General features: G+C 55.7%; 1 pseudogene; it reads right to left on the reverse strand.

Annotated features, from left to right (window-relative positions):
* Positions 1-2,706: 2,706 nt before the first annotated feature.
* Positions 2,707-7,122, reverse strand: LOC115498601 (Krueppel-like factor 15; annotated as a pseudogene).
* Between the last annotated feature and the right edge of the window lie 2,588 nt (positions 7,123-9,710).

The following is a 9,710-nucleotide window of genomic DNA, read 5'->3' on the forward strand; positions in this document are numbered from 1 at the left end:
AATCAACCCCAAAGCTCCTAAAGCTGCATCCACGGGGGTGGCTCCAGTGACAATCAACCTATTTTTATTTTAGGGGGATAAGAAATTTCCTACTTCGTGCAACTCCCATTTTGTTCTGCTCCCACTGCCGGGTGTTTGCAATTCAACGTGGGCTTGTTCCTATCTTAGACAGCATCAGCCCAGGGAAAAAATATAGGACAGACAAAGGGATGGAATAAAAATCAAGCAGAGAGCGAGGCAGGGTTTGGGAGGAATAAAGAGGAAAAGAGCTCATGTGCAAAGAGATTTTAGGAAAGCAGCTCCCATGTAAACAGCTCCCATTTGAACGGGGAAGAGGCAGCAGAAAAGGGAAAATAAACATGTTTAATTGGGGATTTCTGGTGAATGTTAATCAGGCGGCAGCACTTGGAAAATGGATTTTGCGATTTCCGAGGCAAGGGGCAGAATCCTGATGGGATACAGAGCCCCCAGCTGTAGGAAAACACAGAACAGCCCAGGCAGGGGAGCTCAGAGAATTCCAAAATTTATCCCAACCCTCCCTGCAGGGCTCTGGCTTGGCCATCACGGGGCTGGAGAGGAGGAATGGGAGCTCAGGGAAAGCCAGGACGTGGTGCAGCAGCTGATCCCAGCACGGGGAGCTGGCTCTGGGTGCAAACAGCCAGGGGTGTGCTGGGGGAGGCAGGAACCTTCCCTGAAATGGGAAATGCAAACCCCCTCCCACCTGATTATTGTGGTTTTGAAATTAAGGGGTTCTTAGGTAAAGATATGGGAATAGGAATAGCAGTTCTTTACTGGGAAAATTAAAAATATAAATGCAATAGCACAAAAAAAACCAACAAAAAAAAACCAAAAAACAAACCACTGCCAGAGTTGGAACAAAAGGAATAGGAATAACAGTTCTTTTTTGGGAAAATTAAAAATACAAATGCAATAGTACTGAAAAACCCAAAAACCAAACCCCTGCCAGAATCAGTCAAACCCAAAAAACAAACCACTACCATAGTCAGAACAGGAAAAGGAAATAAAAGTTCTTTATTGGGAAAATTAAAAATACAAATGCAATAGTACAAACAAAAACCCAAAAAACAAACCACTGCCAGCGTCAGAACAAAAGGAATAGGAAAAGGAATAACAGTTCTTCACTGGGAAAATTAAAAATACCAGTGCAATAGCACAAACAAAAACCCCAGAAAACAAACCATTGACAGAGTCAGTCAAACCCAAAAAACAAACCCCTGCACAAGGGGGAGTTTTCCTCTGGAGCTCCAGGGCTGGGGGAGATGGGCCTGGGCTCCTCTGGGAATGCCGTGGGCAAAGGCTGTTCTGGTATCCCAAAATCCCAGATTATATCCAAGTAGGAATTCTTGGCTCCTCCCCTGGGTGGAGCATCTCCCCATGGGATGATGGAATTTTCTCAGCCATGCAGGGACACTCACTGGCCATGAACAGGAGATAACTAATAATTAATGGCTCATGGACAGAAGATAATTCATAATTAATGATGAATCTCATGAAAGAAGAGATCTCCTGGAGGGAAGATAAAGAGAACTGCCCAATGAGCAGAGGAGAACTGCCCCAGCTCTGACAGATGGCAAATTTCCGCGAGCAGCAGAAACTCCTCCAAGAACTGCATTTCCTCATAATACAAATGAAACCTGTAAGGAAGAATCATTAATAAAAATCCAGTTCTGACTTTATTAGGGGGGAAAAAAAATTTAATAATTTAAAAAGCAGAAAGAACCCCCTAATGCTGTGATCCATCTTAGGGCTGTATTTTCAAAGGGGCTTTAAAGCAGGGTTGGCAGTGGCCCTTGGCTCATCCTGCAGGATGAGCAGCCAGCACGAGCTCCATGTGGGCAGCCCGGGGATGTCACTGCTGTCACTCGTGCTGCCGGGGAGGGAGGGAGGCAGGGTGGGCTCTGCTGCTCCTGCTTTCCCCACAGCCCCAGCTGCAAATTTAGCAACAGCGCCTGAGCTCCTCTTTGTGCTCTCCCACGTCCTGCCCTGCTCCAGCTCCGGCTGCCTGCGTGGAGTTCTTCAGAAGCTCTGCTTAGCAACCTGGCAGCCCTGGGTGCAGCCTCTGCTGCCATCCCAACTCCTGCCATTCCCTTCTGCGATCCTGCTCTGCTATACCAACTCCTGCCATCCCCTCCTGCCATCCCAACTCCTGCCATCCTCCTCCTGCCATTCCCTTCCTGCCATCCCAACTCCTGCTATCCCACTCCTGCCGTTCCCTTCTTGCCATTCCCACTTCTTCCTATTCCCACTCCCACTTCTTCCATCCCTACTCCTTCCCATTCCCCTCCTGCTGTTCCCGGTTCTCCCATTCCCACTCCTGCCATCCCATTCCCTTTCCTCCTATTCCCACTCCTTCCCATTCCCCTCCTGCCATTCCTGGTCCTGCCATTCCCACTCTTTCCATTCCTAGTCACGCCATTCCATTCCCCTCCTGCCATTCCCACTCCGGCCATTCCTGGTTCTCCCATTCCCACTCCTGCCATTCCATTCCCACCCTTTCCCATCCCATCCCCTTCCTGCCATTCCCCTCCTCCCGCAGGGAATCTGTGGCCAGCACAGGGCCCCACTCCCTTTCAGCCCCCCTCAAGGTCCAGGTGATGCCCCGTGACACCCCTGTCCCTCCGGGTGACACCCCTGTCCCTCCCGGCAGCGGGAGCAGCCCCATCTCCACCACTGCTGCCGCTCCCAGCTCCCAGTGGGAATATTTCCGTGGAGCACCATCCTCAGTGGAGCAAAGGAGGGGCAATTACCTGTCAGAATCTGTGCTATTGATGATTCTGAGATTGTAGAAAGTCTCTGTCTGTCAGCCCCGCTGCCAAAGCAGAAGCCATAATTGGTCTGTGCTGTTTCAAGGTTGTTTATTCTGTTTATCTCTAACATGTTCTGCTGCCCTGCCGCAGCTCTGTCCTGCAGGGCAGCGTGTGGGGCTCTGCCCTCAGTGGGATGGTACAAACATTAAATACCAGAAACTTCATGTGCTGTCCCAACCTCTCCAACCTCTTCTGCCCAAACCTCTCCAACCTCCGAGGTCCCAACCTGCCCTCCACAGGGCAGCTCAGAGCTGATCTGACCTCCTTGACGCGTTTTGGGCACGACTCAGGTCCCATCCTGCAGCAGCACGTGGAGCTGTGCCCTGCCAGGGCATCGGGGCACCAGCGGGAGGGCACGAGCACAGCCCGGCTGGGAGCCTGCAGGCACGGAAAGCCAGCCTGGGACGGGCTGGCACGGAAAGCCAGCCTGGGACGGGCTGGCACGGAAAGCCAGCCTGGGACGGGTTGGCACAAAAAGCCAGCCTGAGACGGGCTGGCACAGCTACATGGGAAGGGCACCGGGCCCTGCTGCAGCTCCTGACGCTGCTCTGTGTTTGCACAAGCACCTCCTTCCCTCCCAGGTGTTTGCAGAAGCTCAGGGAGTTGGTGCCGCAGCCAGGAGCTGGACTTTCATTAACCAGAGGGCAAACAGGAGGAGGACATCAGCAGCCTGGGAGCTGCTCTGCTGCCCTGCAGGAGCTGCCAGCTCCTCCAGGCTCCTCACACCTCCGTGTCTCTCCTTGGAAATGTCCTTCTGCGGTGGGAAGGGCTTTGCTGGTGCTGCTTGCTGTTCTCCTGGTGGCTTTGAGGCTCCACAAAATCCATCTCTCGTCCCTCTCACCTTGCCAAGCACCCAGAGGACACCACGGTGTCCAGGGCCAGCAAGGTGGGAAACCACCAGCACAAAAAAAAAACCACAACAAAAGCAGATTTAGGGACAAAACAACCACACTGAAAGTGTCAATGTCCGCTTCAGGTGCTGCACAGCACCGACCCCCATCCATCCCCATTCCATCAGAGATGGAGGGACAGCACACAGGGAATGGCTCCCACTGCCAGAAAGAAGGGATAAATGGGATTTTGGAAGGGATTCCTGGCTGTGGGGGGCGTGAGGGGCTGGGATGGACAATCTGTGGCTGCCCCTGGATCTCTGAGGTGTCCAAGGAGCACCCTGGGATGGTGGGAGGTATCCCTGCCCATGGGATGAGCTTTAAGGTCCCTCCCAGCCCGAGCCATTCTGGGATTCTGGGATTTTCAAACGCCTGATTCCTGTTTTACAGTGTGACCCCGACCTTCCTACACACCCCCAAATCCACACTAATTTCCATCACGTGTATTTCAAAGAGCAGGGCCAGCAACAACTTGGGAATATCATCACCCTTGAAAAGAGGGACAGCAAAGTCTCCTGCCTGCCCAGGAGTCATTTCCCCCTCCTCAGCAGCGGTTTCTGCTCTGTTTCCCTGGCTCGGGCTGGGCTGGCAGGGATGAGCAGTGGGAATTAACTCCTGCTCCCCGCTGGAAGTGTCTGTGGGCTGCAGGGCTCACCCCGGTGGATCTTCAGGTGCTTGGCCAAGTGGTCACTGCAGGCAAACTTCTTCTGACAGGCTGGGCACTGGTGGGGCTTGAGCCCGGAGTGGGAGCGCCTGTGGTGGGAGAGCTCATCCGAGCGGGAGAACCTGCAGGAGGAAGGGCAGCGCTGGATTCGGGGCACAGGGACCCTGGCACAGCCTCCTGGGCACCCCAGAGCGGGCAGAGACACCCCCAGCTCCCGGGATCAACCCTTCCGAGGGTTTGGGAATGGAATTCATTCACCCACTGAGATGTGAGTTTCTTTCCCTTGCTCTCAAAGGACGCTGTCCACCTACTTCCTCTGTTTGTTTTCCCTCGCTGGAACCTTCCGGCAGCGCTGATTAAAAATTGGTTTTTTGGGACAAGAGCTCAGGCTGGCAGTGGCCAAAGGCCATGGACCGGGAGCCTGGGTGGGAATGCCTCCCTGGAATTCCACATCCAGCCCTGAGCAGCAGCGGGGAGGGAAGGTTGGCTCTCCCTGGGATGTTGCAGAATTTCTGAGAGACAGAGGGCATGATTTATGTCTGGAGTGAGAATTGAGCTGCCCCTCAGACTGATAAGTGGCCTTGGTGGGGCCTGGGAGCCTTTGACACAGTGAGAATTCAGTTGTGGCGCAGTTAGAAATTATGTTAAGGTAATTACAAAGTAATGAGATATCGGAGTGTGAATTAGAGTAGAGCTGCAGTGTGGAAGGCCTGACCCCTTAAGACAGATAAACAATGTTAGTGTGCCAATCAGAGTGCCTTTGTAAACTGTAAATTATATAGAAGTGTATATAAACTGCCATCTTCTCTGGAATAAAGGGAGAACGTTGCATTAACCATATTGGTTGGATGTGCGTCTGTCCTGTCCAGCTTTCCCCATTTCTGAGGTCCCTGGCTTTACCGGGGCTGGGGATTCTCCCCGGAGCCCCCCGCCCTCGGGGACAGCCGTGGGGCTTCTCGCCGCTGTGGTGTTGGAGATGAGCCTTCAGGTGGGAGCTCCTGGAATAAACCTTCCCACAGCCCGGGTGGGAGCAGCGGTGTGTGCGGAGCGGGGATGGGGAGCCCTGCTGGCACCGGGGGGCTGCCTCGGCCCCCCACACCTCCCCCAGACCCATGGCCACCGGCAGCGGGGCAATCTGGACATCTTTTGGGTCCAGGATGGTGCCAGGGGGCTGGGGATGAGGAGGAGGGGCAGGTTTGGGCTCTGCAGGCTGATCAGCAGCTGGGCCAGCCTGACACCCCCGGGATGTGCCAGGGGGGTGATGCTGTCCCTGGGGAGAGGCTGGAGGTGCAGGACAATGGGGATGCTGCCAGCAGCCAGCACCTGGTCACCAGCAGCTGTCCCCACAGCGGCTGGGACCTGTCCTCCTCCTCCTCCTCCTCCTCCTCCTCCTCCTCCTCCTCTTCCTCCGTGCGCCCTGGGCATGGGCTGTGCCCCAGAGCCCAGCTCGGCTTTGCTCTCCACCTTCCACCCTGCGGGGTGAGCATCTCCTGCCTCATCCCTAGGGAGCTCTGCCTTCTCCCTGAGGAACTCCTCCATCTCCTCCAGCGTGGGGATGAAGTCCTGGGAGAGGCAGAAGTCAGGCAGCCGGAGCTGAGCCTCGCTGAGCTGGGCTTTGGGGGGCTCCCCCTTGGCACCGGGCAGCGGGACGGCCTCGGCGTGGCCGGTGCTGCCCACCAGGACGTGCCCACAGCCCTCAGGGTGGCCGCAGGTCCTGTCAGCGCCGTGTCCTGGCAGAGGAGACGGTGGCATCCTGCGCTGCAGGGCGCTGGCCAGGCTCTCGGGCAGGGAAGGGCTGGGCAGGGAGGGCAGCAGGTCCTGGCAGCTCACAGGGACCATTTGGTGCCTCCCCACGCGCTGCACTTGGCTCAGGAGCCGCGGGGAGAGCTCAGCTGGGGAAGGCTTCGTTCATCTGCAAGGGAACGGCACCGAGGTTATTTCCAAATGAGAAAACAAACACGCAAACCTCAACCTTTTAACAAAACCGGGCTGTGCACTGAAAAGAAAACAGCAGAACCTGGCAGCGGCCTTTGTTTTTAAAGCATCTGCTGCTGAGAAAACACAGCCTGAGCGTTTTCCTCCGAGGGCTGCCAGCAAAGAGGCAGACTCCCCCCAGGAGCAAGCTTCTCTGGGGAGTTTTTGGAGGTGAAAACACACAAAGAATCCCTTCATCCCTCCCCGTGCCAGCCGCGCCGGAGGGCAGCTCTGCGCTGCTGGGTGGCGCAGGGGGTGAGTCCTGATGAGCCAGGAGTTAATTGTGAGCCAGGAGAGGCTGCAGGTGTGGGCAGCAGCACGCCCTGACACACACACGGCTGGGGGAAAGCTGCCTACCTGCACAGGTAACGCCAGCCGGCCCCTGGGGATGTTCAGCCGTGCCAGGGGCACAGCGGTGCCCGGACACGCCGCAGCTCTGCCCGGGCAGGTCTGCCCAGCCTCGGCCACAGCCCCGAGAGCGGCTCAGCCCGGCTGGAGGAAAGCAGGGCCTAAACAAAGGGAATTCTTTGATTCTCACTCCAAATGGAGTCAGAATTACTTGTTAAAGCCAGACTGGAGGTGTCCCCAGACTCCTCCTGATGGTGCCCTTGGCCTGTCTGCTGCAGTCACACCTTTCCTTTCCTCTCCTTTCCTTTCCTTTCCTTTCCTTTCCTTTCCTTTCCTTTCCTTTCCTTTCCTTTCCTTTCCTTTCCTTTCCTTTCCTTTCCTTTCCTTTCCTTTCCTTTCCTTTCCTTTCCTTTCCTTTCCTTTCCTTTCCTTTCCTTTCCTTTCCTTTCCTTTCCTTTCCTTTCCTTTCCTTTCCTTTCCTTTCCTTTCCTTTCCTTTCCTTTCCTTTCCTTTCCTTTCCTTTCCTTTCCTGGGTCAGTTCCAGGGCCCTGAGAACACAAACCCCACGTTTGCAAACAGCTGAGACAGAGCTCAGCGTGTCCAGGAGGTCTCTGGTGGCTGTCACAGACCCCCAGGCCCCGCTGGGGCTCAGGGGATGGGAGGGAGGTGCCCAAGGACCCTCAGAGCAGCCACACACCGTCACTGTCCCCAAACAGGAGCACCAAGCCACCCAGGGCACAGGGGTCTGTTTGTATCTAATGCAGAATTGGAGCTTCCAGGGGAAAGAAAACCTTTGTCCAAATCCCACAAGAACTTTTTCCATGAGATTTCTGTGGAGCTGCAAACCAGTCCGGCCAGTCCTTGTTGTCAGTGCTCCTCAGGGTCCTGAGAGCTGCGAGAGGGAATTTTGGAGCGCTCTGGCTGCCACATAAATGCTCTCCTCCTTAGGAAAGAGCCCCCACGTCGTTCCAAACCTGCCAGGAGCAGGATGCAGGGGCACTCCCAGCGTGTCCAGCACAGCTCTGCACAACCAGCCCCAGTGAGCAGGGACTGTCACTGCTCACACGAGAGGTAAGGAGGTGTTCAGGCCAATCTCAGCCTCCAGGCTTCAAATTTTCATCACAGCCCAAATCTGTGCTCTGAACAATCTCTTCCAGGCAGCTCCACTCCAGTTTTAGGATCTTTTGTCTTTTCTTCTCCATCTCATGTTTTCGCAGGGAAAGCCTCCCCCCTCTGGCTACCAAAAGCTCCTGTTTAGCTCTCCCAGAGTGTCCTAAAACCTGATTTTCCAACCAGCTCCTGCAGAGCAGCTCGGGGTTCTGCATCCCTCCCGCATGCCCCCAGGACAGCTGAATTAAACTCTGAACTCCTCCCGGAGCACAATAAAACCTGACCAGAGGGCAGGAAGGTGCCGAGGTTTCGGGACTGAGGAGGTCTGAGCAGGGCAGCCTTGGGTGGGCTCTCGGAGCGCTCTGCTGCTCGGTGTCCCATCTCTTTTGGGGCACTGGTGATGCCCCAGCAGGCAGAGCAGTGCTGTGGGACAAGGTGGCACATTCTGTGTCACAGGTGTCACTGCCCTGCCAATCCGCTTTGCAAAATGCCACCGGTGCTGTCACCCGCCCCAAAGCCACCGCAAGGAAACGGAGCCCTGGCTCTGTCCCTCGCTGCAAGGGCAGCGCCGTTCCCGAGTCCCACTTTGCATTTGTGCCCCTGCGGTTTTCCCGAGCCCCAGAGCCGCGGGTTGCTGCAGGAGAGCAGCACCTGTGCAGCCTGAGCATGGAACGGGCAGGGGAGCAGCAGATGTGCAGCCCAAGCACAGAACGGGCAATAGAGCAGCACCTGTGCAGCCCGAGCATAGAACAGGCAGGAGAGCAGCACCTGTGCAGCCCGAGCATAGAACAGGCAGGAGAGCAGCACCTGTGCAGCCCGAGCATAGAACTGGCAGCGGAGCAGCACCTGTGCAGCATGAGCACAGAACGGGCAGGAAAGCAGCACCTGTGCAACCCGAGCATAGAACAGGCAGGAGAGCAGCAGATGTGCAGCCCGAGCACGGAACGGGCAGGGGAGCAGCACCTGTGCAGCCCGAGCATAGAACGGGCAGGGGAGCAGCAGTTGTGCAGCCCGAGCAGAAGGGAATGGGCAGGAGAGCAGCTGTGTGAGGGGCTTTGAACCCACACGGACCCAGGGTGGGGATTTTAAATGCAGAGGGATCCAGATATGTGGGTGCTTTGAACCCACGTGAATCCAGGGTTAAATCCAGGTGGATCCAGGTGTGCAAGGGGTTTTGAACCCACATGGATCCAGCTGTGTGGGGGGCTTTAAATCCACATGGATCCAGCTGTGTGGGGGGCTTTGAATCCATGTGGATCCAGCTGTGTGTGGGGCTTTGAATCCAGGGAGATTCAGATGTGTGGCAGGATTAAAATCCAGGTGGATCCAGGGTGGGGATCTTAAATGCAGAAGGATCCAGATATGTGGGGGTTTTGAACACGCATGGATCCCGGATGGGGATTTTAAATCCAGGTGGATCCAGGTGTGCAGGGGGTTTTGAATCCACATGGATCCAGCTGTGTGGGGGGCTTTGAACCCACATGGATCCAGCTGTGTGGGGGGCTTTAAATCCACATGGATCCAGCTGTGCGGGGGCTTTGAATCCATGTGGATCCAGCTGCACGGGGGCTTTGAATCCAGGGGGATACAGATGTGTGGCAAGATTTAAATCCAGGTGGATCCAGGGTGGGGGTTTTAAATCCAGGTGGATCCAGGTGTGTGGGGGGGTTTGGGCAGGGCCGTAGCACTCGGATGCTGCTGAGGGGACAAGGAGTGAGGTGTGTCCTTGTCGTGGCTTTGGGGTCCCTGGGGGTGGCTTTGGGCTGAGCCCCACCAAGCCACACCGAGTTCCTCTGCTCCGGGAGAAACGTGAGATTTTGGGTGTGAACAGAACACCCGGGCCAGGGGAAGGCTTCAAATTTATAAAAACCAAAACAAAATGCACATAATCTGAAG

This window comes from Taeniopygia guttata, chromosome 26 (genome assembly GCF_048771995.1).
Source record: "Taeniopygia guttata chromosome 26, bTaeGut7.mat, whole genome shotgun sequence".
Taxonomy (NCBI): domain Eukaryota; kingdom Metazoa; phylum Chordata; class Aves; order Passeriformes; family Estrildidae; genus Taeniopygia; species Taeniopygia guttata.